This window comes from Coturnix japonica, chromosome 1, assembly GCF_001577835.2.
Source record: "Coturnix japonica isolate 7356 chromosome 1, Coturnix japonica 2.1, whole genome shotgun sequence".
In the NCBI taxonomy this organism is placed as follows: Eukaryota; Metazoa; Chordata; class Aves; order Galliformes; family Phasianidae; genus Coturnix; species Coturnix japonica.
In genome coordinates this window covers 97,686,311-97,712,864 of record NC_029516.1, presented here as the reverse complement: position 1 = coordinate 97,712,864, position 26,554 = coordinate 97,686,311, and the positions used below count along the sequence as shown (strand labels likewise).

The window sequence follows — 26,554 nt, the reverse complement described above, 5'->3', positions numbered from 1 at the left end:
TTTCCATGGCAACATCAGTTCACATTCTGCAGGTACAACAGCTGCCAGTTAGTCCACTTGCTGAATGAAAGCTCCTGAAGGCTATTTATACTGCAACATTTGGCCAAAAATAACTTGGCATGCCACCGTTTTCCCACAAACCCACAGAGAGAGTGAGATTAAACTGACTGGCAAGCAGACTGTCAACTCGTTTAGTGTCTTCGTGCTAAGAGAAAGAAAACAGCCTCTCTAAACATTTGAGAGGAAAAAGGAATGTTTATGGCTGGCACATTATTTTCATGGCCTGAAAGGTAAAATATTTATGCTGTTGAAAGGAATATGAAATACGTTCCTGTTCTAGTTCACCCCAAGGGCACCAGGTAATTTGTTTTCCAGCAGAAAACTATTAAAATTGCATACATTCTGATTCAGAGTTAATTAGCATTTTTGAAGTTACAATGATAAAACTAGGCAGTTATTTAAAATGAATTTTAATGGAAGTAAAACCGTTCCTCTTAGTCAGACTTTGACTTTCAAGTAGAATTTTCTGAGAGACACATAAAATTATTGCTTTCATAACCATTTCACGATAAGGTTCTATCAGTGATCAGATATTAACATATGATGCTAAAACTGGTATCACCATTACCTGTCTTGAGCAGATTTTAATGGGAAACAGGTGTTGTGTGAGTGCTTCATAAGAGCATTCAATTTGAGGCTGTAAGTAAAAAAAAATTGTAAGGCTTTTTTTGGCAAGTGCATAGGTAGCGTTTAGACCTGTAATTATGTCTAATTAACTTAATTAAAACTGGGACAGACAATCCTGAGTTGATTTGTTGAAAATGTGCAAATAGGCCATCCTCATGAAGGATGTAGGGTGATGGTTTTGGTGTTTTTTTTATTGGTGGTTTTGCAATATTTGGATCACCAGCACCTGCAGGAAGGAAAAGGAACATTTGACCACTTAAACCTAGACAGAAATAAAAGGTTTCTTTAACATAAGTGGTTAAAACTTTTCTAATTTAGGTTTATAAAGCAAATAATTTAATTATCATACTACCTTGAAATATTTTGCCTTTGTTTAGCTTTGAGGTACTGCAGATCTGCCAGCCTATTGAGCTTACTGAGGGGTTACTGCTCTGGGAGCCAGGACGCAAAATGAGTTGATTTGGAATTAAGCTAGTTTCAGGCCAACATCGCAAGGTACTTAGGATGCTAGGACTGCTAGTATATTTATACTTCATTCTGAGTTACCATTGTGAATTCTAAGCATGCTCTCTCTGAACATGTTCAGGTAGTTAAAAGGCTACATTCTAACAGTGACATTTACTCCAGCTGCAGAAGAAAGGATTGTTTGCACAGATGCACAGTAATTGTAGCTGCATGTTATTTTTGTTTGTATGTATTCATCATTACCGTTGGGTTGTATTACAGTGCTGTGCAGTGTAGTTAAACTGCTGTATTTTTCTATAGCATAGCATATAGCATAGCCAATAGTAAGAATCTCACTGTGATATTTTGAAGATGCAGTGTGCTGTTATCAACACCCCAGCTTAATCACATTTTCTGTCCTGGAAGGTGTTTCGTTTAATGTATTGCTTTGGGTGTACTGCTTCTGAAACTCTTCTCACATATGTGTTGGTAATGCATCCAGGAATTTTAGCGTGCTTATTTTGTTTAAAGATATAATGTGTATATAGAACATATTTCTTTCTTCTTGTTGTTTTTTTTTTTTTTTTTTTAATTATTATTATTTTATTTTTATTTTTTGTGACCTATTTTATGGAGGGTATACAATATATGCTTTATCTGAACTTGACACAACTCACAAATGCGCGTTAAGTACAAGCCTTCTAGTATGACACCTAGTGGACAATCCACATATATATTCCTAAAGTGCTCTTCACATTAGGCAAGGATGATTAGCTTTTATCAAATCTACAAACACGGCATGTGAGAATAATATGTGAAGAAGTCATAAACATTTCCAGGGCATCCTTACTGATGCTAGTGTGTGTTACTTCCATGACCTGTAATGTACCACTTTGCTGTCATTTAAAGGAATATCAGTTATTTCCCATCTTGTTCACTCCATTAGATGCTACCACAGGCCATTACAAGGCACATCAGTGCAACATGGCTGCTTTTAATGGTATCTGTAAATACAAGAGAAAGTCAGACAAAGCAGTTCACATTTTGGTAATGCGCCATTAAAACACAGAAAAAAAGAATAACAGTAAAAACTGTAGGGCTATTCACTCACTTCATTTTCATTAGGAATGAAACTCTGCAGTCTCTCTCATTGTTCTGTGAAAATCGTCCTTGTTGGGTAAAGTGTTGGTATCTCATTCATTAAGTAAATGTAACTTGAATGCTACAGGGTACTTAGAAAGATTACAGCCTCCATTTCTGACTTTGGTAAACCTAGAATCTCCATATTTTTCAGCTTGTGTCTTTCCTGTTGTTCTCCTTAGTTATTCTTATGATCCTGTTTACCAATAGCATTTGATGAACTTTACTGTATTTTTTTGTATTGAGTACTACTATTTAGCCATCCAGTTCTCCACCCAGAAGTGAGCTGTCATACTCTGACAGATGTAGAACTGATCTGCAGAGGGTAAAAGAGTGAGCCTAGGCTGTAAGAATTTTGATTTTGATTTTTTTGATGCTTTTGATTCTCACTTCAGCATATTAATACCTTGATATTCCCCAGTATGTCATCATATTATGCACTCCTGTTCTTAACACCTCTTCATTACATCTACCTAATGAGAAATGTTGACAGTACTTTACCACACACAGTCACATATCAATGCTGCAGACCCCTTTAGAAGCTGTCTTTTGAACTGTCTTCCATAGAGCTAGGAGTAATCTAGCAGGATGACGCTTTGTGCTTCCTCATTTCAAACTACCTTAGATGTACTTTCCAGCTGTCATCTGCAGTGATGGGCCAAAACTTAGCAAATCCTGTCTGTAGTAAGGTCTAACTAATTAAGCAGAGTTATTAAATTATTTAATATGCAACAGCTTCACTGTGATACTTTGGCAGAATACGTATCTCAATAAAAGTTTATCCTGTTTTGTGCACTCTTCAGAGAAGTGTATTTTTAAGGATACAGATGTCCTTTAGAGCTGGCTGTGCCAGGAGGTTAGGTTTCACTACTGAGCAAACCACGTCCCATAAAGGGCTGTGCAGTCACAACTGACAGCTGTGGAAATATGGAAGAAGTCATGAAACAGGGTTAATATCCCAGCTCACCAAAAGGCATTCAGATCACTACTTCTTAAGTCTTTGATAAGACATTGTAGAAACTATTGAATTCTGGTGATGAGAAGGCCAGTGTTTCACTATCCTCTTACTGATGTTGAAAGGCCACCACTGGGACACAGACATCCTGCTGAGGAATGCATTTCTCTTAATGGACTTCTGTTAATGGTTCCCTTATTTCTTCTAATTCTTGACAGAAGATTTTAAGATTGGTGCGACTGGATCTGACTGACATAGTAATAGGGGGTGAGCATTTTGGTAAATAATAGTTTTGAGTGAAATTAAATGGTAAAGGAATTGTCTTAAAAGCAAAGAGCAGAAATCTGTTGATGACGCAGGAAAAAGGCAAATTCATGAAAGGGTGCAAATAGAAAACTTATTCCGAAAGGCCACACTTTGTATGTTGTGGAAAAAAAGGGAGTTCCTTCTTACACGCCATATAAACCAGGGGAAACCTATGGATTGTGCTGAAAATGCTTAACTTACATATATATGTACAATGAAGCAATTCAAAATGGTAGTCAACTGCAGACATTAAAACGCATACAAAACCAAACTCTCTGTATTTACCGCTAGTGAGGGAGACTAGGAGGGAGAGGGAAAGAAAACCATTCAGAGGGTGTTCACATCTGAATTACTTGGAAGTGGAGAGACTAATGGAGATTTAGTCCCCTAAAGGTACCCCCACATCACCTTTTGTCTGGTGTCATGCTTGAAAGTCAAGCTAGTATCTTCTCTCTTCTCTCCCACATAAGTACCAAATATAGATTACCACTACTATCGAGCAGTTGGCAGTCTTTAGTGAGAGACTGACCTAGTTTTTATTGAGGATCTTCGAGCATACTGTGGCTTAAAGGCTATAACCTTATCCTCCCTCCTTAGGCTGCAGATCCTATCCTCCTTGAGGCTGAAAGTCTGTCTGAATTTTTCTAGCATTTAAATCAAAAATTTTCAAATCTGTTTTTCTCTCCTTATTTTGCTGCCACTATGCTCTTATACCTCCTCCAGATAAAGGCCAGAAAATAAATATTTCAGAACATTGTATTTTAATGGCATTCATGAGTTAGAAACAAAACTTAAGTTCTGAGTGAGGTAGACTTAGTAATAAATGAGAATAGTGAGAAACTATGCAGAAGAAGGAAATGGACAGGTAGAAGAATCTGGTACATGAATAACTTTCTACTAACTGCTTCTATTGCTCCTAAATACACTGCTCCCTCAGCAAATGTATCACTGACTTTGAAAATACACCCGAACAGTAGATTTAGGTGTGTTAAACTTAAAAAATCCTAAAAGCATATTTAGGTATGTTGGCCTTAGGATCACCAAATACCTATTCTACTGTTCATTCTCTGCTAAGACTCTCATTTTATCACAATAAAATAAAATAATATAAATAAAAAATTGGCTGTTGTATATCCAAAATATCCAAAGTTGTGTGTGTATATATATATATATATATATATATATATATATTTTAAATCAAATTTAAGTTTCATTCTTCTCCTATGAAATCTTATAAAGGCAGCAAATTCCTGATAATGACACACATTTCCCAAAACAATTAAGAGCACAGTTTAATTTAAACACAGAAAGACTGACTGTATGAAAAATAAGATAGAACACATTGAAGTACAGCATTCAGTATTACCAGAAATCAGATATCTGGGAAGTGCTAAAGAAATAATTGCCGTACTATATATTTTCATAAGAAATAAATGGTATTGTTTGTTTGTTTGTTTGATTTGCTATTAATTAAACATTATGTTTATTTAATGATTTTTATAGTGTGTAGTTACCATTTTTGTAACAGACTGAAATCAAAATTATTTGGCATTTCTATTTTTCTGTTTATTTGTTTGTTTTTACATCAGAGAAAGTGAGAAAGTCATTTTCTGTTATAAAATACATGTCTACATGTCTCATTAGTTTGTGACTTACTAAAATAATCCAGCACACTCTTCATGGACTCAACTCCACAAATCCCCTACGTGCTCAGGTAACAAGATTGTCATCAGGTTTGTGTGATATGGGCATGCATGCTACATTAGAATTTGTGCTATTAGGTGGCAGTCTACAAGAAGATGTTAACTTTTGCTCACTTTGAAGCATAACTTGGCCTGTAGGGAAATTTTCTGTTCTCTGAAGATATCAGTTCCCTGCAGCCCCATTGATTTAATGAAGAGATCTAAGTGAACATACTTTCCATGTAGTCCATTTTAGTTTGTGATTGCCGCATCCTAAACATAAACACATGAGTAAAGGTGTGTATCAAGATGATCACACAAATTCAAGTATGGTTTGCAAGACACTCCTTTTTTGCTGTTTTGTAAAGCCACTGCTTTAGGTGCACATTAATCTGACCTGACCAGGTATCAAGCTGAAGAAGAAAGTCCAGGAATATGACCATTAAAATGTCTTCTGCAGACCAATGTGTTTCAAAGATAATTATGTCTGAATCCATCTTCACCTTTTACCTTTTCAGTTCTTGAAATTTGGATATGTTTGTTTCTGACTGTGAGAATGATGCTAAAGAAACTGGTAAAAAAGCCCCCAGTCACAGCTGGTACTTTCAGTGACTCAGTGGTGAAACCTACAGTACCAGCTCCTTGAAAATTACATCAGCTACCTAAATCGAGCAACTGTAATTGCATGGAACACTCTTTTTACCTTTACTCAAGAGCAAATGCAACATTGCTGTTACTATTTCAGTGCACAAGTATTGGGGGTAGAGATAAGTTTGTAACTAAGCTCTGACAGTAGTCATTGGTCTTGAAGATTAATGATGCAATTCAATACATGGGTAAGGTATTAATGAAACATGAGTATGGTACATTGTAATGAATGTTTCTCCAGTAGCCTGTAAAGAAGCTTTGCAGCAGCGTAACTCTAACTCTATTGAAAGTGCATGTTTACTTACACTGTGAGAAACTGTCACCACTACTGTTTGTGTGATCTTCTGTCACCATGCACATGAGTTAAATTGAAGCCAATAGTTTATTATTTGTCCATGATCCTTAATTGCAAAGATGTGTTTATTTCATAATTATCAATCCCGTGTGAGGCCAAAATATGCTCCTTACTGGCCACTAAGAAACTGCAAGCTATTACTTAGAGTAAAGGGATTTTTCTTTGGGTTTTAATTGGAAGCATTGTTTGCCACTGTCCCTGAGCAGGCTTCAAGTGATCTTGTTTTGTAAGCGTAAGTCCCAAGGGAACAGTTTAATTGGAGTACTCGAAACTGAAAGTTTCTCTCTGCCCACCATCTGTACATTATTAGTCTGGTTGCTTATCAGCATAGGCTACTGCCATTAGCATAAGCAGGTATTAATTGCTATTATAAGTCACTTTTTACAATTGTGAATTATGGCACTGTTAAAAATGGTAGATGTCGCAATCAAGAAGATTGCTATATTTTCAAAATGATAGGACAGCAATTAAGGTGAATTCCCCATTTTCTAAGCATTGCAAATATTTAGTGTGAAATTTATTAACAGATCTGTGAAACAGCTACCACTTCTTTCAGCCCAAAGGATTTATATAAAGTGTTGTTACAGTAAACAACTTTCGGAAATGTAATTGTTGTTCACATGTTGTCATATGGAAGAGGAGAAGTCTCCAGAATGCAGTGTGGGTCTTCTAATTGAAATTTATCATTTTCCACGATTTCTAAGGCATTCTAACCACTTATGTTAGCCTGAACCCTTTACCTAATTTTAAAGATGAGATATGTAATACCAGGGAAATAATAAGAATTCTTTTTTCAAAGATGGTGTTATCTTTCTTATTAAGAAGAGAAGAATATTCCAAAAAAAGAATGCTGAATGATTCAATCATTGGTGTTACCTACTCAAACTTGCTCTTATCACCAATGATTATTACTCTGAAATTGTATTTTTGAAATAATGAGAATAGAAAAGCTGTGGCATCCATCCAAATGCTTTCCTAGAGCAGACAAATGATACAAAAATATTCAGCTAGGGTTGTCACTGTATCAACTCTATCACTAGTAACAATATTTTGGGGACTTGTGTGCAGACAGATACTACTTGCTGTTATCATATTCATCATAGTCGTGACATTGAATGAGTTCTCCTGTAATATGAAAACACTTCGAGTTTGTAGCTAGATGGAAGAGTCATCTTTTGGAAATTAGGGATGAAGAGATTTGAGAAAGACAGTGGAAGTCTGATAGACTGTTCCTGTTCTATTAAAAGAAAACACATTCCTCCTTTCCCATAGCTAATCTAGGCACTGATCCAAAATGAGACAAGGTCTTTGATTTCAGCAGAAGCTAAATTGCTTAAAAGCAGGCACCTATGGCACTCTCTACATATGTAAACCTAGGCAAATGCTGAGGTGCATCACCTGATCTGGGCACTACACAGTGGGGAAGTTCTGCTACTGATGTTGTTCATACGTGAATTGTGATGCATCAAGCTTCCAACATTATAGCTAAGTACTGTAGGAGAAGAGGTTCAGAGACACATGGTTCCTTGTACTACAGCTTTCCACTGTTCACCTCCAAATGCCACTTGTCAAAGGACAAAACTTCACAAGGTTATGAATGAAATTGGTTCTTGCTTTGGAAAAGTTTTTGTAGATATGTGACACACAAAGTAGCAAAATCTGGGTGAATAAACTGTGATGTGAAAGCTCTGTGAAAAAATGAACGCTTGCTTACTTGCTTATCCTCTTTATTGCATGGCAGTGAGAAGAGAAAGTGTTTTCATTCCATGAATTTATTAATAGTTTTCCTTTGATAATCCAGAATGATTTATGACTAAAGTAACTGGAATTTGCCTGTCAAAGCTGTAGTCTTAACTAAAACTGTTGTGCTTGCTCTAAAGCACAGGTAGATCAAGTCAAAATAGCTTGCTGTAGTATTTCATGCTCCGGTGAGTTGATGGAAGACTTCATGGAGAAAAAATAAAAAGCAATCAGATATTATGTTAGGTGAGCATATATATTCAGAAATAAAAGTAGAAGAAATAAATGATCATCTAGTTTGCTGTTATGGATAATATGTACCATATAATTTAATGGAGATCTCAATAACTCCACAGTTTTAACTCAAGAATTGAAATATGATGCCTTGAATTATTAATGTTATGATAATTATACATCCTTTCACATATCAGTATAATGAACTTTTAATTTATATTTTCTAAGCCATTAAGTCCAGAAATGCAAATATACTGAAATTTAATTTACAGCAACAAGTAGTTGTCAAAAACAGGAAAAAGACTGAAATAAGGAAAATTTGTAGTGTTTCTTCTGTGAAAACTGCTAAAATGAGGATTAGGGAATAGTCTTGGCCTGGCTGCAAACTCATAAATGAAGAGTGAAAGAATCAATATAGTTTTAAAAACACTTTTTTTGCACCTCCCTCCACTTCCCGTTGAAATAAAACACTGAAAATGGTCTGTTGGGCCTAAACCAGCATACCAGACTGAGAAAAGCAAGATATGTCCTCTTTCTTCTATCTTTTGAAGCATGCTATTACAAAGTAGGTCATGTTGGCATGTATGTCAATAAAGCTTAGAGCTGACAGGTATCACAAAAGAAAATGAAATAAGTAATACAGGTTGAGATCTCAGGTCTGGGTAGGAGCAGCAAGGCCTCCCCACTGCCCATGCTGCCACAACTGAGCAATTGATGAAGGGAAATCCAGAACAAGAGAAGTCAGACTTACCTTGGGTCTGAAGAGTCCACAAGCACTGTTACAGAATCATTGCTCCCTCACAATGGCTGTGTTGCACTTAGGCTTATAAGACCACTTTTGCAAGGGTGGTTGAGGCCAACAGTCATTTTGCACGTTCTTGAAAGCAAAGAAAGGAAGCAAAAATAAAATAAATGATGTCTTTAAAAAAGAAAACTAAAAGGGACAGTTAAAAGCATGAAATATTTCCTAGCAGTATGGTGACTGCTGAAAGACAACATATTGCAGACAGTGTCATCTATTAAAAAGGCTTTAGTAAAACTATCAAAAGCTGCAATGTTTAAACAAGAGGTTAGGGGAAGATGACAGAAGAAAGACATCCTTCAGAAATCTGCTGTTATGTCCGAAAGAGGAAAAGAGAAAATAACGGTACCTCTGGCAGTATTTATTTTGTAGAAACATAATGTGTCAAGCTGCAGAGAGTTTTAGCAGCAACTTGAAGAGCTATCAAGAATAGAATAAATCTACTTTCAGACACAACAGAAACAGAAATTCTGCCAGAGTATGGAGAGAGCCAGTAGATTAGGAATGTATGAAAAGACTTCTGAGAAAAGATGAGAGCAGGGGAAAAAAAAGATCAGTTACCAAAGATGAAATGTATCAAACAAATAGAGAAGATGAATGGTAGTGAATTTCTAGTTCCGTGCACCTGGAAAACTTGCTTAAAAACTGTAGCATAATTTTAAGAAACTTCTGTTAGGAAGTCACCACCAAAAGTGTGAAAAGGGGAGAAGAAATTGTATGACATAGGTGATAACTAAATCTTAAAAACTGAATAACTGTGTGGCAAAGCAACAAGAAAAACTCAGTAATATAGATGCAAAGTTGTGTATGTGTATGTAACCATGAGGTAATCGGTAATGTTCAGTTGTCAGACCTTGAGGTTATGCTAGTTGTCAGCTGAGCATTCTTTCAGATCAAGGACAAACTTTATTTTAGGGATTCAGAGAGGTCTAGGCTTCAAAGACTGTTACTCTGCTATTGTGTATGCATGCACTGCAGTCCATGCTGCACCTGAATGCTGTTAGCAATTTTGTTCTCTTCCACTTCAAGGCAGAAGCAAGAGATGCAAAACAGATTCAGAGGAGGGTGACAGATTTCATTGGTATGGGTCTGCTTATGCATGCAAAGAAATACTTCAGTTTAAGGAAGAGGCAGCTGGAGGGGCATCACGTGACAGAAGGCTGTAAGATCTTTGAGGCCATGGAAGATGTGGTAGCAAATGACTGTTCTCTTTCTCTCTACTCCCTTCTGCTTCCCCATAAGAACAACCCATCAGATTGCATTACTTGATGGTAGATTTGAATGAGCAATGGGATATGCTTCCTCACACCTTTTGTAATGAAGATGAGAATCTTATTGCACAGAATGACAATGATACCACAAATGTACATGGATTTAAAAACTGGTTGGACAGATTAATGGCAGAAAACTTTATACTGTTAAATATGAAGATGCTATGAGAAGCTCAAGCTATGGACTGCTAGAAAGTTGTGCCTCTGAAAATCTCCTAAGTTATTTTGGAAACAGTCTGACCAGAAAATCATAACAACATGGAAAATTCCTTTAGCATATGAAATTTTCAAAACTTTAAAATAAGAGCTTGAGTAGTTCTCAGGATTAAATGTCACAACTTTAATACTAATTCCATGGTTTGAATTTTGTCAGCGAGTTGTTAAGTGGTTTTTGTATGTTTGTTTATCATTGATGCAAGGTTTTATAACTTCACTTTCTTCAGATTGTGCCTTATACTATCAAAATGTAAATGAAAGCAGAATTTGGCTTTCCTTGAAAGACAAAATAAATACAATTTTTGCTGGACAAACCTCAACATAATCAAGGATATTTGCCATAGCTTTATTTACTCTCTAGCATTAGCCTGAACAAAATTCATCACAATCAGAATTATTTCCTGACAAATTAGGTTTGATATGACTGGAGTCAAACACAAGGATCTGTCATGAAAGAAGATACCACTTCTCTTTTATCTTCTGTGTACCAAACCCAAAACATTTGCATTTGAATATATTTTGTATGCTTCTTTGGAGCTTCTAAACTACAGTGAACTCTGATGTACAGAGCTGGTCACTGATGTGCAAATGTGAGACTGTCATGTCAGGCTACTTCCAAGGGTGGCTCTTGAGCCTTCTTAGAAGGTCCTTGTTAGTGACAGCCCTTTTCTACAGTGCAGCAGCTGTTTCTTTCTGCAACATTTAAGCGATATGGTCCGTTGGTCCTATGGTACAACTCAGACCTCAGTAAAAATCTTTCTTAGAAGTGAAAATAACCTCTATACCAGTTCCTAGTACAACAAGGGTTGAGTGTTCTCAGGTGTCAGAGGTGCTCAGGTGTACGTATACACCCAAGTGGAGGCCCATTTTTACTCTCTTCTTTCAAGATGTAAATGCATTGCTCTTGCTAATATGAAGAAAGTTCCATGAAAGATTCACAAGCATTAATTTGCTAAATAATCTCACATTACCACAGTGCTTGGAGCCTTTTCAGCAAAGGAAGTCAATAAAAAAGGGAAAGCAGAGCTTTATTTGCACACATGAACAGGCACAAAGCAGGATTTTCAACTGGCACTGGAGTGATGAGAGCAATCCCCAAAGAATGCTTCCTCTGGACCAGTCCTTGAATATTTAATAATGGTGAATTACCAGAACCCTTCAACCATAATGAAGGAATAAGCAGGCAATTAGAGCAAACTCCAAATCCCTCGCCCTAAAAACCCTCCAGCCTTTTAACTCTCTCAGTACAAATACCATTCCCTCTGATTTCTCTCACTTAAAAATCACAGTGAGAAAACATTTATCATCTCTTAGAAACCCCACTCCATCCCAGTCCTTCTCAGATAAACAAAAACCAAAACCTGTACTAATATCTTATGTAGTAATATTCAAAGCCATTAATACTTCCTGGAGTTTAACTTTAGCATCTTGAGCTGCTGTCACAGTCATTCTTACATAAAATGTATTATTTTCTTTGGAAATACTCTTTCAGCTGTTTAATCCTTGCAGTATATCAGAAAAGGGACTAATTGTCAGCAGTGTCCTAGATCATGAGCAGCCTTGTGCACTGGCCATCTTTCTGTTAGTATTAGAGAAATTAATTGCAATGACAGCTTCACAATTGTTTTAAAATATTTCTGAAATCCTTATAAGTGAGGAATGGGTTGGAGAGATGAAAAAACAAGTATTTAGATCTGAACTGAATGTAAGACAGAAGATTCAAATATATGGACTTGTGTAATCATTAAATATAATTAATATAATAATCTTAATATAATTAAGATAAATAATAATTATTCAGTGCATCTATTTCACAACATTATTCTATGGGATCTGTCCCTCTCAGTTTGTTGAGGGACTTCCAATTTAAGACCTACTGATAAATGAATGTAGAATGGAAAATAAGCCCTCATGGCCTCTGGATGTCAAAGAAACATAAGTTAAACACAGTGATGAGAAACTGCAATCATACTGAAGTGGATTTGATTCATTTAGGTAACTGGCCAATAGATAGTAAATCTATAGTGGTATAGAAATGTGTGGAATAATTAGTTTAGGAAAAAGAAACCAATAATCCAGTACATTGGTGAGGAAATAAGTTGTCGATTATTATGGAGAAGTCACTGAAGTAACTGAGACCATGCTCAGCAGTAAGGATCAACACAAGCCAGTCATTAGGCTGATGCATCAAGAGGGTAAACAGAAAACAGGTAATCTAATTCCTGTTTGTAACATCTGACTTTTATGTATGTCCATATAATTAAGAATAAAAATCAGTAACGATGCATAAGACCGTAACTTAATGGATATACATTTCATAATAAATATTCAGTGTGGAGATGATGCATAATTGCATAACAATTATTTTTCACTACCATCTAGTATTTTGTACATAACATTGCTCTGTGGTTAATAGAAACAATCTCATGGTCTGTGGGGTAGAAAGAATTTTTTTTACATTGTTCTTCACTTAATGTGCATAGACATCCTCCAAACTATATCGGGTTCTTCTTCAGCTTGATGAAAAAACAGACAGATGGCCTTTGATTTACACATAACCATCTGAAAAGTCATGTCCCCTGAGACAAAGTAAGGTGGCAACTGTTGGTGGCATAGGGACAATGGGGGAGAGGAAACAAAGGAAACAATTTTCCCACACAGTGGACATATCCAATAAGAACTATTGGATGTATCACATGTCAGGCACATTTTAGGGTGAAAACTAATGGCCAGCCATATAAATGCCAATGAATGAAAAGGGTCCTACTTTGAGTCCATGTTTCCAAATGAGAAAATAACCAGCTAAACTCAAAACACTACATTTTCCAGGTTATGGTGAAAGAGTAGGTGTCAAAATAGACATTATGTTTGTCAGGAGACACATAAGACTGTCAGACCTGTCTTATGAATTGCTGGCCTTGATTTTTATTCCCATATGCTCTGCATAATGTCTTTGAAATGAAGTGCTATTCATTAGTAATACTCCAGCACATTACTCTAATATGTTATTGAAATGATTAGCTCTACATCTGCATTGCATTCTCAGGGTGCTCAGATTTCTTAATTTAGAACATTTTGAGTTTTAATTCATTTTGAAAATCGTATGCAACAGTTGGCCTAATCAGAAGTTTCAGTAGTTTAAAGAAATGCAAATAATTATCAATACAGATTATTTTTCTAATGTATTACTTCGTCTTCTAAAACAAAAACACTTTAGATAGATGGGAGAGTTGAAGCTGAAACTTAAGAAACTGAAGTGATACTATTTGTTATTTGGTTATCCCAAGGATTATACAACATTTATTAGAAAATAATCATATCAAGCACACTGTTCCTTTTATTAAGAGCTTGGATTCATCATCTTTAATCAGAAAATATACACCTGAACCTCACCTACAACTTAGCTCAAAATGAAGGGTCTTTACTCCGTGCCCATTCATTTGATCTGAGACAGAAAACCCTACTCTTAAAGCTATCGTTGCTGTCATAAACATGAATCTTTATGTTTGCAGTATTTTTTCTGGACAGCAGATAAAATTATTTTCCCCTTGTCAATTTATTAGTATTTCCCCTGTGTGTATTGCATAGTGTAAACTAAAACCACAGATCTGACAATGTTGTTACCTCTTGCTTTATATAGGGCAAATTATATTTTATGATGCACGCTTCCATCTTCTTCTTTAGATAAATAGTAAAATATGCTACAAGCAATTATTCTGAAGAAACATTTTTATTGCTGTAGAAAAAGATTTCTTGTACCTCTCCTCTGTTCTGTTGTCTTCAATTTAAATCATATTACTATGGCTATTTCGACCCGTATTTGCAATAATATTTTGCCAGAAATGATATTCCCTCTAAAACTGGTTTGTTCAGGGCTTTGAATCTCCCCTTTGATGAGTATAGTAATAAAACAATAAACCCTTCTACACATTCTTGCACCTTGTTTTCATGTTGCAATAGCTATCAGCTTTACTTCGAGTGCTTTGCTGTTTTGACCATTAAGTATTGAAGACAGAAATACTGCAGCTATCTCTCCTTTATTTTTTACCCTTTTCATTCTTTTGCATCCTTCTTCAGAGCAGTTATGAATGTAGGCATAATGTGGAATAAGAAGATCATTAATGAGACTTTGTTAATATTGGCAACAACTCCAACAGACTCTTTTTACTGTGTTAATAGAAATTCACTTCTAAATCTGAGTGAGAAGGTTAATGCTATTGTTCAGCATCTTAACATCTAACTTCTGGCTGCTTTTCCTGCTTCTTTGATAACTTGCCAGGCTGTGTTCCAGGGATCAATCCTATGTTGCTATTTTCAGTGAGTTAGGAAGCTGCTTAGCAGTGTGGTCCCATGAAGAGGACTGTAGGCTGGGGCTTAAAAACTGTAGAAATTTTCTATAGTGCCACCAGTAATGGCTTAGTTGTGTCAAAACAGTGACTGGACAGACATGTGTTACCTTGGCAGTCATTTTATATGTTTCTCTCCTTTTCTCTGTCTTTTCCTCTTAAATTACAAACTCCCCTCAGCAGACTATGTATGTCTTTATATAGTGTAGATAATAAAGGTTATCTGCTTATCCTCATCTGCAATGATGAGGAGCTACCCTGCTATAGGTACTATTTTTTTTTTCTTATGTTTTTAACACTTAAAAAAAATAAAAAAATGAATGTGAGTTAATTTCCTCCCCACAAAAAGACTAACACAATCTGCTACAGTGCAGTTGTGCTGAAGGAGAAAATTATTTTCACGAGGTCCCAGATTACTGGTGATATCTAAGGCACTGGGTCAGAAAGAATGGCACGTGGTTGACTTTAAAGGGCATAACATGCTCTCTTGCATCGTTGATGCATATAAAAACCTAGGGGCATTACACCTCCTGGCACCCTTTCTAGCTTGATGATCTTCAGCATTTTTTATTTTTGTAATTCTTCTGCAAATCATAATTTATCTATATTTTTAGATGATGAAATTCTGACTCCCTTGATACAGGTAGCAAAGCTCTCTTGTTCAAGTTTCAGTTAAGCTAGAATGGCAGAAAAGCTTTGTGTTCAGAGGATGCTTGGAAGAGACAGGTATATTAAATGGTTTAGTTAATGAAAAAAAAAAAAAAAGAAAAAAGTGCTATTTATGTATGGAAGAGTTTATCTTGCTTTCCTTTTACAACCAGAAACAAAAATAATGCCAGTTGTTTTAGCTAGGGTATGTGGCTATCTCACTCTAACATATGTTCAGAATGCATCTAAAAGTGGTTATGTTTTTTGAAGTGTCTTTTGGAAAACATTGGTAGAATATTTTCCAAAGGAAAGGTCTTGTTAAGTTAGTGAACATGAACTAGAAAGAATTCTCCTTGAAAGGATTATTGCCAGAATATCCTTTTACTAAGGAAGGAAATGGTAGTTGTTAAATTGTTGCTTAAAAAACGGACCCATCAATATTTCAGTATTCCCACTTTTGTTATAACTTTGAGACAAGTTGCTATAGTAATGATTGTAACGCTGAATAAACCAAGTGTTGTAGAGGCAGTCAAGTGTTGCTTTTCAGTCTTAATGATTAAGTAATGCTTATTCACGTTAATGAGAACACTCCTGCGCAGTGGTTGACTGGCAAAGAAGCCACTGAGAAAACTTACCTTGAAAGACAAACTTGCAAATTGCAAGACCCAGAGTAAGAACTATGTTAATATACAATTTCTTCAGAGTTCTGCAGTATTGTGCTCTGTGTTGTTCCATTTCACATGAAAACTTACTCCTTTGGTCAGCAGAGTAGCACTGCAGTGTGTAACATGATTGTGGTATTTACACTTCCATAGATCAGGAATGACTTCCCTGCGGTCAGTGAAGTCATAGCAGTAAAAATGAGTCGTGAGCTGGCACTGAAAATGTTGGCTTCATTATTTAAAAGCAAAAATTTATGCTAAAAACGACAATACAGGATCTAAGTGCATTAAATTACAGAAAATTAGGTTTTTTTTATCTTCTTTGACGAACAGTTTTCAAAATGGAGTGATGAAATTAGAGATGGAACTCTAATAATAGGAAATAACATAATGCAGAAGAAATATTAAATCCAACAGTACAAAATGTTACATTAATTTTATCTGTTGCGGGCTTCAGTGTTTATAAAATAACATCACTTCATATTTTTGACATGTTTGTTGAATCAAAAAAAAAAAAATATATATATATATATATAATGGAGTAACAAAATATTTTGAGAAAAAGAATTAGCAAAACACGAGCAAAAACACTGTTAGCAGCAAATCACACAAAGCAATTACAGTAATATAAAAATATTCTAGAGGCCATAATTATTTTCTTTTGTTAATGGAAGTGCTCATGTCACATGCTTTATTGCTCTTCATTTGGGGAAGGAAAAAAGAGAAGAGAGATAGAAATATAAACAAGTGTGAAAAAATGCTTTCCTATGTCATTCTCCTGAACCATTCAGGATTCAAGATGATCAGCAATACTTCTCAAGAAATGCCGTCACTCATCCTGTTTTGCCATCTTGGCCATTTTCTCTGCTGCAGCAAGGCTTCAAGTCTTCTGTGTTCTGAAAGAATTTTTCAGCTTGCTCTTTTTTAAGCTGAACTCACTTAAATTCTATAGAAAAGACTATATTTCACATATTTATATCAAGCATAATGCCTTTTCAGGATTTTGATTGTTCATAAGTAGGAAGGGAATTTATAGTTCATTCTGTCCTATTTGTCTTCCTATAAACAATCTTGTATAGCAATATAGGGACAAATTATAATTGCAAATTACTTCTCTGCAAAATGATTCTTGAATATTGAGATTTCTTATAACTTAAAAAGTAGTCTTACAGGCATATAGGAAACTGAAATTCTTTCTATTATTGTTCCCACAAATGACCCTAGAGACACTTTTCCAAAGAAATGTATTGACACATAGCTTATAATTGCATGTTGGAATTTCATTACCTTCTTAGTCAGCCTGGTCCACTGCTGCACTACTGTGTTACTGAATTTTTTTTTCTTAAATGAGAAGTAACTTTGCCAAAGTGAGTGGAGTGCCTTGGTAGAAGTGGCCATTGAACTGACACTATGTGTTAACAAGAGGAATAAGCTTATGTTAATGTTAAAGGATCTAGTTTTGGTGAAAACACAGCTTGAAAACAGCTGCAGAGATGTATGTAGAGAAGCTGAAAAAGCTGCAGAGGAGGGAATGAGGATGGTCAGTATACTAGGGCTTAGGACTCTTTGAAGTACTTTAAAGAAAGACATTGGTTGGCCACATGGCAAAGATCCCAATTAACATAATTGAGAGCTGTGAATGTATACAGAGATTTCTCTCCTCCATTGCCTTTTGTGCATGTTGTAACATCATTTATACATAAGCTCCCTCTGGGGTTGCCTTGTGGATTGGAGCATTCTTCCGGGTCAAATCCCAGTCAGTGCACTAAGATAGCAGAGCTCACAAGTAATACAGAAGAGTAGGACAGGATGGTTTGCTACCATAGTAATATTGCCCCAAGCTGCCATTTGTCTACTTGTTCCTTAAATGTTGCTTGTCACACCAGGCTGTTACTTAGTGATGAGAAGTCTTGCAGTGAGGATAGATGCTCCTCCACATAAAGATTTGCAGGATGAGGCAGTTAGTTTAGCTATATCTGAATACTGAGGAATAGTAAGACAGTGAATTAATGAAAGGATGATTTCAGTAGGGACATATTTTTTCTTGCCTATCAAAGGAAACAATACAAGCATGTTCTGTTTCTATCACCTGTCTTACAGACAGAGGATGCCATGGAAAAAATAGGCTTCATATAACAACAACAACAAAAAAAAAGTGTTTGGGCAAGTTATTCTTTGTTATTCTTTATGTAACAATAAAAGAAAAAAAGGAAAAAAAAAAAAAAAAGAGAGAGAGAGAGAGAGACTGCAATTTCTTCATTACTGTATTTTGCATTTTTCATTTCCTTTTCCAGGTCCAGCTTTATTTCCATCTCTCTAATTCTGTCTTTCCATTTTCTGTCTGAAATTGTTGCCTGTGTGGTTGCCTGAGATAGACAGAATGTCTATATTTCTATGGAAAATCTACTTAAATTTGAGTTGATCATGGGAGATCTTTTATCACACATCAATCTTTTGTGTTCTGCTTTTTATAATGCCTTCTATGAAAAGGTCACTCGCAGACTGCACAGAAATGATTCTTTCCCTTCTTTTCCTTGATAAATTAAAACACAACTGATCTTATTTGGAACAGGGAGGTAAAGTGGCAGAAACTGAATATTTTATTTCTGAATATATTGACTGGATATTTATTTTTTCATTTTTATCTCTCTCTGAAATTTTAAATTGCAATGTGATTTTACTGGGATGACGAGTGTGCTTTTTGTTTTGTATCAAGATCTCTTCCTTTTGTAAATGTGAGAGAGGTAAGCCCAGAAGTTCTGAGTTCTCCCCTTTCTTTTTGCATAATGAGGTTATGACTGACTGTCCTTCTCAGCTCGTAAAGGAATTAAAAAGAAATTACCTGCCATTAAAGCAACAGCTGTCTTGGATTCTGTGATGCCCTCTGCTGTCAGATGTGTTTTAAGGTCTTTGTGAATCCACAAGCCTCCTTATGGCTTTGCATTTTAGCAGTGGTTTCTTCTGGGAATTTTGATAATGTTTTATATTTTCAGCCATGTTTCCTGTCTGGAAAGCAAACGGATTATGACTTTCTTCAACAAAGAAGTACTTTGAGGACAGACAATCAGTATTTAATTAAAACTGCAGAGTCTATTTCTTCATTAACTCACCTGGGGACTCCAGGTGACAGATATCCTAAGACAGTTAAGTCTGTTACCCCACTCCTACCATTGGTGGGACAGCTAGTAAACAGGAGTTGTCCTCAGACATTCAAAAGTTTCAACATATTGCGGCTACTCTTTATTCAACAATTTTCAGTCCTTCCTCAACCTGGACATCTCAAGCAAAATTCTGTCAGTGAGAAAGTTCTTTCTCACTGTCAGTTCTTAATATTTTCCTCATTCTAGGAGCAAGAACATATAAGTAGCTTTGTTGGCATTTAACATGACCCAGTAGGAATGGAGCAAGTATTGCCATCACTACAGCTTAAAGGCTGTGACAAGCCCATATGTATATGTATGTATATATGTATATACATATACATATAATTTTTTTTTAATGACTTAATGAGTTAGGGAGAATTTAAATGTTTTTTAAAATAAGAGAATGTACTGAGAGCAAAGCCTCTCAGTTCTGTTTTTAGAAATAAGAACAAGTGAGCTAGAAAGGGAGAAGAAAAGTTAAAGAGAATTGAGTGAAAAACAGAGGCAATTTATTCAGTTTTAAAATGCATATGTTTAAAAGATGATGAGCAGAAAAAGAGCAAAATTATTGTAAAATGGGCATTTATAGACTTTTAATTTTTATTATTCAGCTGCTGAATATGGATTTTCTAAATAATAGAGAAAAATCTGTTGTTTTTCTGGACCTTGTGAAACTAAATTTGTTCAATATTTTCATGCTGAAGACCAGCCTTTAAATCACAGTCTCCTCAGTGGTATCATTACTGATGCTGATGGTGAAGATAAGATGTTTCAACTTACTTAAAACAGCACTAAAATAAATTTGGATATACAGGTCTTAAATGTAGTGTTGAAAGGGTGAGGAGAATACATCTGAAAAATGGTGTGTGAAAGCAGAACAATATTTGACAAGCTGAAAATGGAGGAAACCCTGGGTGGATGTGCTTTCTAATGTGTTGGATCAGTTAATACAAGACTAGAGAAAACAGAATGTATCAGAGTAGCTTCTTGGGGTCAAAAATCTAGTTGTTTTCCCACTGCTTGCAGGCTACCATCTCAAGCCTATAACCATTTATCTGGCCTATGTAAAATGTGATTTTTTTTCCATTTCTCATCTTGCCTACAAGTATGATGGGGCTCATTACAAAAGACCATGGCCGGCAGGTCAGGAGAAGTAATTCTCCCCTTCTACTCTGCCCTGGTGATCTAGAACACTGTGTCCAATTCTGGGCTCCACAGTTCAAAATGACAGGTATCTTCTAGAGAGAGTACAATGGAGAGCCACAAAGATGATGCAGGACCAGAATCAGTTCCTATATGAGGAAAGTGAACTGGAACTCTTCAGCCTGGAAAAGAGAAGGCTGAGGGGGGAACCTTGTCAATGCTTATGAATATCTAAAGGGCAGATATCAAGTGGATAGGGCCAAGCCCTTTCAAGTATTGTGCAGCAGCAGGACAAGTGTCAATGGGCTCTAACTGCAACACAGAACTACCATATGAACAAGAGGAAAATCTTTGCAGAAAGGATGACAGAATGCTGGAACAGGCAGCCCAGAGAGGTTGTGGAGTCTTCTTCTATGAAGAAATTCAAAACCTGTCAGTATGCCTACCTGTGTGTATATTGTAGGAATCCTGCTTTGACAGCAGGTTGGATTTGATAATCTTTTGAGGTCCCATCGAGTCCCAAAAATTCTGTGACAGTGGTATTTGCAGGGTCAAATTTGAGCCCAGTGTTCTCTAGAAAAGATATTTTTCTCCCATTAGGTGTATCTGTGACTGGAAGAAAAAAGAATGAAGATTGCATGTGAAAGGATTGAAAAAAAAAAAATTGAATGACTATCTGAGTGCCTCGTAGATCATGTACCATCTGCTGTTAATTTTTATTATTGCTTTGTACCGGGAAAAGAAGCTTTCCCTCCACTGGGAAATTCTGCTTAATTTAAATTAGACAATAAGAGAATTTATATTACCTGATAAGTAGTTGCATTTGGGATAAATTCAATCAGTCTGAGATTCTTCAGTAAAGCCCCATTCTGTCCTTGGAGCCTTTGGGTTATTACATGGAGACACTGCAAAACAGACAGAGAAAATGCACCTGTGTTACACAGTGATTGGTAGGCCTGAGTGTGGGTTCATGTGTGCCTTACCTCATGATTCTGCTTGCTCTCCAAACTTTTGGGTGCTAGCCCACCCATAGAGCAACATCAACATAAACATACCGTTTTTAAAGTAGTAGACAGGGAAAACTGCATTGAGCTGAGCTGAGCTGTAGTATGCTTGCTTTTCCACAACTGATCTGTCCATATGGCTTGAGATTTTTGGACATGTAGGAAGATAAGCATACCTAGGCTCTCTTACTGCAGAGGCTTGCAGAATTCAATCTATGCACTGTCCCTGCATAACATTTGAGTCTGTTTTTCAGAAAAATCTTAAATCTGGATTTAACTGGTAGTCAAAATCTCCCAAAGCATGAATGTATTGAAGGGTTTTGACAGGGTGCAAAAATTCACTCCATATGAATAAGAAAAGTCAGCTGAGGGGAAGGAAAGGGTCATGCAAGAACTCGACTCACAGTACAACAATACATCTTGCACATTCCAACAGTTTCCAAGGACAGATGCTGAGTTCCTTGAACATCAGAATTATTAAGGTCACTGTAAAACAGAGACCAAGGCAGTGAAAGGATATTGAGAAGAGAATAATAGGAGAATGTGCAAATGCTGAAATATGAATGTAAGACAGCATTAAGACATGTAAATGTAAGCAGATATAAGATAAATACTTTATTTGAAATAGCTAAGATTTTAAACAAAGTGTTCTGAAAACTGAGTCCAGCTGTATCTTTCTCTTTTTACACTCATGACTTATGTTTGATTGCCTTGAACATTTGGATGTTGGGACTGGTCTGGAAGGAGGAACAATGAACAATTCTTACCAACTGCTTAAGTGTCCGGATCAGGATTTCTTGAGATAAGCTGGACTTCTGCTCTGAATTACTAATCTAAGATAGTAAGTAGCTTTTCACTGATGGTGCAAGTGCTCAATACATACCCTCTAATGCCAAACAGCATCTGGTGCTAGCTGCGGTTGAAAATATAATTCAATATGAAAGGGTTGAGAGCAACTTTAAAGCTGTCACAAGCCACCTAAACTTATGTTGTTGTGTATTCTGCAATCTAGCATTCGTCCAGCATTTTTATCACCCACAGCATTTTGTTTATAAAAATTGCAGGCACTAAGTGTGTTGCAAAATGGCAAGACTTACCATATAATACACTTCAGAAGCATCTCAGCAATACTGATTTTTTGCCAAAATCTGTTGATATATATATATCCTAAGCAATTGAGTAAAGTATTCTATGATTTACTAGGATCTAGACCTTTTAAAAGATCTAGATTACATTATATTGAAATAGCAGCTTGATCTAACACAGAAAGCAAGATATTCTTTTAATAATCACATCAGCATCACAGCAGATCCACTTTAATTAAATCTTCACAATTAGACAGGCTTGTTATTGTATGTCATTAGTCTTCTTAATTCCATTTTACCTATTATCACCTCATTTTCAAGAAGGCATCTGTCAGAGGGAAGCTACTTTTCCACCTCACTTCATCGCTTACTGATTTACACCTAAAAGGCTTTAGGCAGTTATGTTAACAATTAGGAATTGTCTTGATGGAAGTCTAAAGAATAAAAAAAGATATGCCAGTGCAATGAGCTGAATATAAACATGAAGAACAGATTTTGGAATTCAGTAAGCTTTCTCCTTTTGGGGTTTGCATAGAAATTTGCCTTAATTCTTTCAGAAGTGTTCATTCTAGGGGATATTTCAGTACAAATTCTTCGCTCAGTTTGCTTTCTGAACACCAGGGATGCAGTGAAATTGCTATATTCATTGGCTAAAATGTTAGCTGAGCATCAGTGTTTTTCTTGGTTTTATGTCTCTGAAAGAACAGCTCAGATATTTAATAACAGTGATTAAAAATATATGGTACTTTGATTTTGAGCATTTCAAATATTATGCAACCTTCATTCATCCTCATGACTGACATTCAGCTTGTGCACAGCTGTAAGATTTGTTTGTGGTGTGAAAGCCAGACAGAATTATTGTTCAGTCTGACCTTGCATCATTTGAGGTTTTATTATGGTTGAGGGAACTGGGATTGTTCAGTCTGGAGAAAAGGAGGCTCAGAAGAGACCTGATTGCTCTCTACAACCACCTGAAAGGAGGTTGTGGAGAGATGGGGATCAGCCCCTTCTCCCCCCTAACTAGAGATAGAACAAGAGGGAATGGCCTCAGGTTGCACCAGGGGAAATTCAGGTTGATGTCTGGCAAAATTTCTTTTCTGAAAGAGGGGTCAGGTGCTGCAATGGGCCGCCCAGGGAGATTCTGTAGTCACCATTCCTGGAGGTGTTCAAGACATGTTTAGATGCTGCACATGGTTTAGTAGGGAAATAATGGTGATAGTTGGACAGTTGGACTGGATGATCTTGAAGGCCTTTTCCAACCTTGATGATTCTATGATTATTCCATGATCTTCTAGTAAAGTTCATGGCAGAACTGAATTGCTGGATATGCTCTATTACTTTATTACCACTGCTTGTCTCCAAAGAATGGAATAAAATAGTAATCTAGAACCTGATAAGCAAAGTACTGGTAACAGCTTTCCTGCTTGAAAATCTGTGGATTTTGTTTCCCCTTGTGCAAGGAAAAGTTTTGGACCCTCTCCCCTCTTGCACATAATGTGTGGATATACTTAGGCAGTTTTCTTCTGATGGGGAAAAAATGACAATATTACCATTAAAATAACAATTGACATGCTGATTTATAGTTCTGTAGGTAGTATATAAAGAAGATTAGCATAGACCCCAGTAGGGTACCGAGAACTAACTGGCTTTCAGTGGAGAATAAAAATATCAAAGGTATTTTTTATTTTGTATAGTAACTGTTCAGCGGTTGCATATTCTGACTGACTTTCAGTCCAGAAGATCAAGTAGTGAGCCACAGGTGCAATATTAATTTCAGTCATCCAGTAATGCCTCTTTATTTGTTAACCCATTGATAACTCATACATCTTAGACAGTACATTTTGCATGTCACAATAAATTGATCATTGTCTGTAAAAAATGTTTTGCTGGTAACTCCATATGCTTGAGGGGAATTCCCTTGCAGTCATTTCTCCTGTTTCATGCTCAGATCTTCTCTGGGATCAGCATTAACAGGAAATCTGGTGTGGATACGCAAGAACTGCTGAAACTGCCCTGACCTCCTTTGCGGATAAGCTCTAACTGTAGTGTCCTACTGCAGGGTTCAAGATTAACTTGTCTTATAATGCTAATTTTATCCAGAAACTGAAAGTACCACGTGACCTTGAGCATCATAGGTGTCTCTGTAAATAGGAATATTGATTTGCTGCATATTCATATTACAGTTATGGTGGTGGTCTTTCATCTGTTTCTCTGTAAGGGTATCAGAGAGGCAATATTTGTAAAAGCAGAGGTTTTCCTTTAGGCTAAGAGAAGAAAAATGATAGACCTGAAGAAGTACTTGATGAGCCTGTTTCTTCCATTCCCTTCAGTAGATTTAAAAATATATTATCATACCCAGTTTTCTGAGGTTATGTACAAGCATACAGCAGAACAATTACTGGACAAGGCTCTAAGCAACCTGATGTAGTTGTAGGTGTCCCTGGTCATTTCAGGGGAGCTTGACATTAGGTGATGTTTCAAGGTCCCTTCCAATTCAAATGTTTCTATGATTCTATGGTAAGTAAAGGCAGAGCAGATAATTTCAGACCAACGGTGTGAACAAGGAAGCAGTGAGATAGTACTCGTCATCATGGTGCGGTGTGTAGCAGAAACAGTTAAGTTTCCATAGGCATCAGAGCAGAAGAGAGTCTTACAAGGACGTCTGAAGGAATATGGTGATCGGAAAGGGCTAAGGAACTCCTTCCAGGTGTGAGTTTGTGAAAGGTGCAGGGAGCAGGGAATGCAGGGCGAGAGGATGCCAAAATCACCCTTCCATGAGTGAACAGATATGAGGAACACGTGGGTAAAAAATAAAACACCTTAGTGAGAATAACAAGTAATTTTTGCTTGATATGATTGAGAAAGGGAAAGCTGGTGGAGGAATGAAAAGAGGAAGGTTGAGAGGTGAAAGCAGCAGATAAGGAAAAGATTTCTCTCAGAAGTACTCTGTTTTGATATGAAGAAAGCTACTCGTTTCTTTTTAAACAGTGTGAATTTTTTCAAATGATATAGAACTGTAAATCTTTGGCAGTAAATGAGAATGGACGAGTTTGTTTTTTAAAATACTCATTATGAAAGTGGGATTCAAATCACTTTCATTACACCATCCGTATACTCATTTTTGCATTTTATTTTTGTTTGGGCTTGATAAATATAATTTGTCTTTCTCATATCTAACCTGAGTGCTTCTGAGATAAAATTTTAAATCATTTGAGGTTCTACAACACAGCTTTACAGCCTATAATAGAGGAGTATTTTCTTGCCTCTTGAGCAAAGCTCTAAAGCCACGTGCTTTAACTATTGTTGAGTACTGTCTTCCAAGAAATCTATACAATTTAAGCAGACAAATTTTGGCAAGACTAATCTAAGCCCTTAAGAAAAGTCCTGATATGTCACCATCTGGAATTCCACATCCATAGTGAACTCAGTAAACAAACACCATCTGTATACTAGTGCATCACATTGGTAGTATCTGCCTATAGACCATAGCAGTGATCCAACATGTCTACACAACACCTAAGATATTTTCCAGTGTTTGGTACCCTGTCACCCCCACCAAAATCAACCAGAAATTTTTAAAAATGTAAAAAGCTGATGGTACATATACTGCAATGACCCGTATATTTGTTATGGTGAGTACAAAGAAATTCAAGAAAAATAGAGGCCATTTCTGATCTCCAGAAAAGCTTCATCATATTTTCTCCCTGTTCGACCTATGCTACATATTCTGGGTGTAGGTTAGGAACCATCACATCATACATTAAGAACGCGATTCTTTTTTAAAAGATAAAGCTTAAATACAAGGGTAGTTGGCTGATGTGACATCAATTGGAGCCCCTGTTGTTTCAGAACAAATCTGGAGGCTCCCAGATGTTTTTCAGAAATTCTGGTTAATCATCAAAGGAAGGATCTGGGGTTGTCTGACATTTCTTCCTCTGACTCCTTCTAAATTTGAAACAATACTAAAAATGCCATTCTGCTTCTTTTCCTACTGGATGTAGTAAGAAGGGATGATTAAGTCATTCACATATTAAATAAATCCT

General features: G+C 36.3%; 1 protein-coding gene and 1 long non-coding RNA gene across 2 annotated transcripts in view; one reads left to right on the top strand and one right to left on the bottom strand.

The window, feature by feature from the left end:
* The window catches only part of DSCAM (DS cell adhesion molecule), a 444,911-nt gene that overhangs the window by 200,032 nt on the left and 218,325 nt on the right, over positions 1 to 26,554 (top strand). The gene's annotated exons all lie outside the window — the stretch shown is intronic.
* LOC107323608 overlaps positions 8,757 to 26,554 on the bottom strand; it is a 66,380-nt gene continuing 48,582 nt past the window's right edge. The window contains exons 2-4 of the long non-coding RNA XR_004309542.1: positions 21,229 to 21,327; positions 18,979 to 19,142; positions 8,757 to 9,068 (exon numbers count right to left, since the gene is read on the bottom strand). This is a non-coding gene — a long non-coding RNA (uncharacterized LOC107323608). The remainder of the gene's footprint in view (positions 9,069 to 18,978; positions 19,143 to 21,228; positions 21,328 to 26,554) is intronic.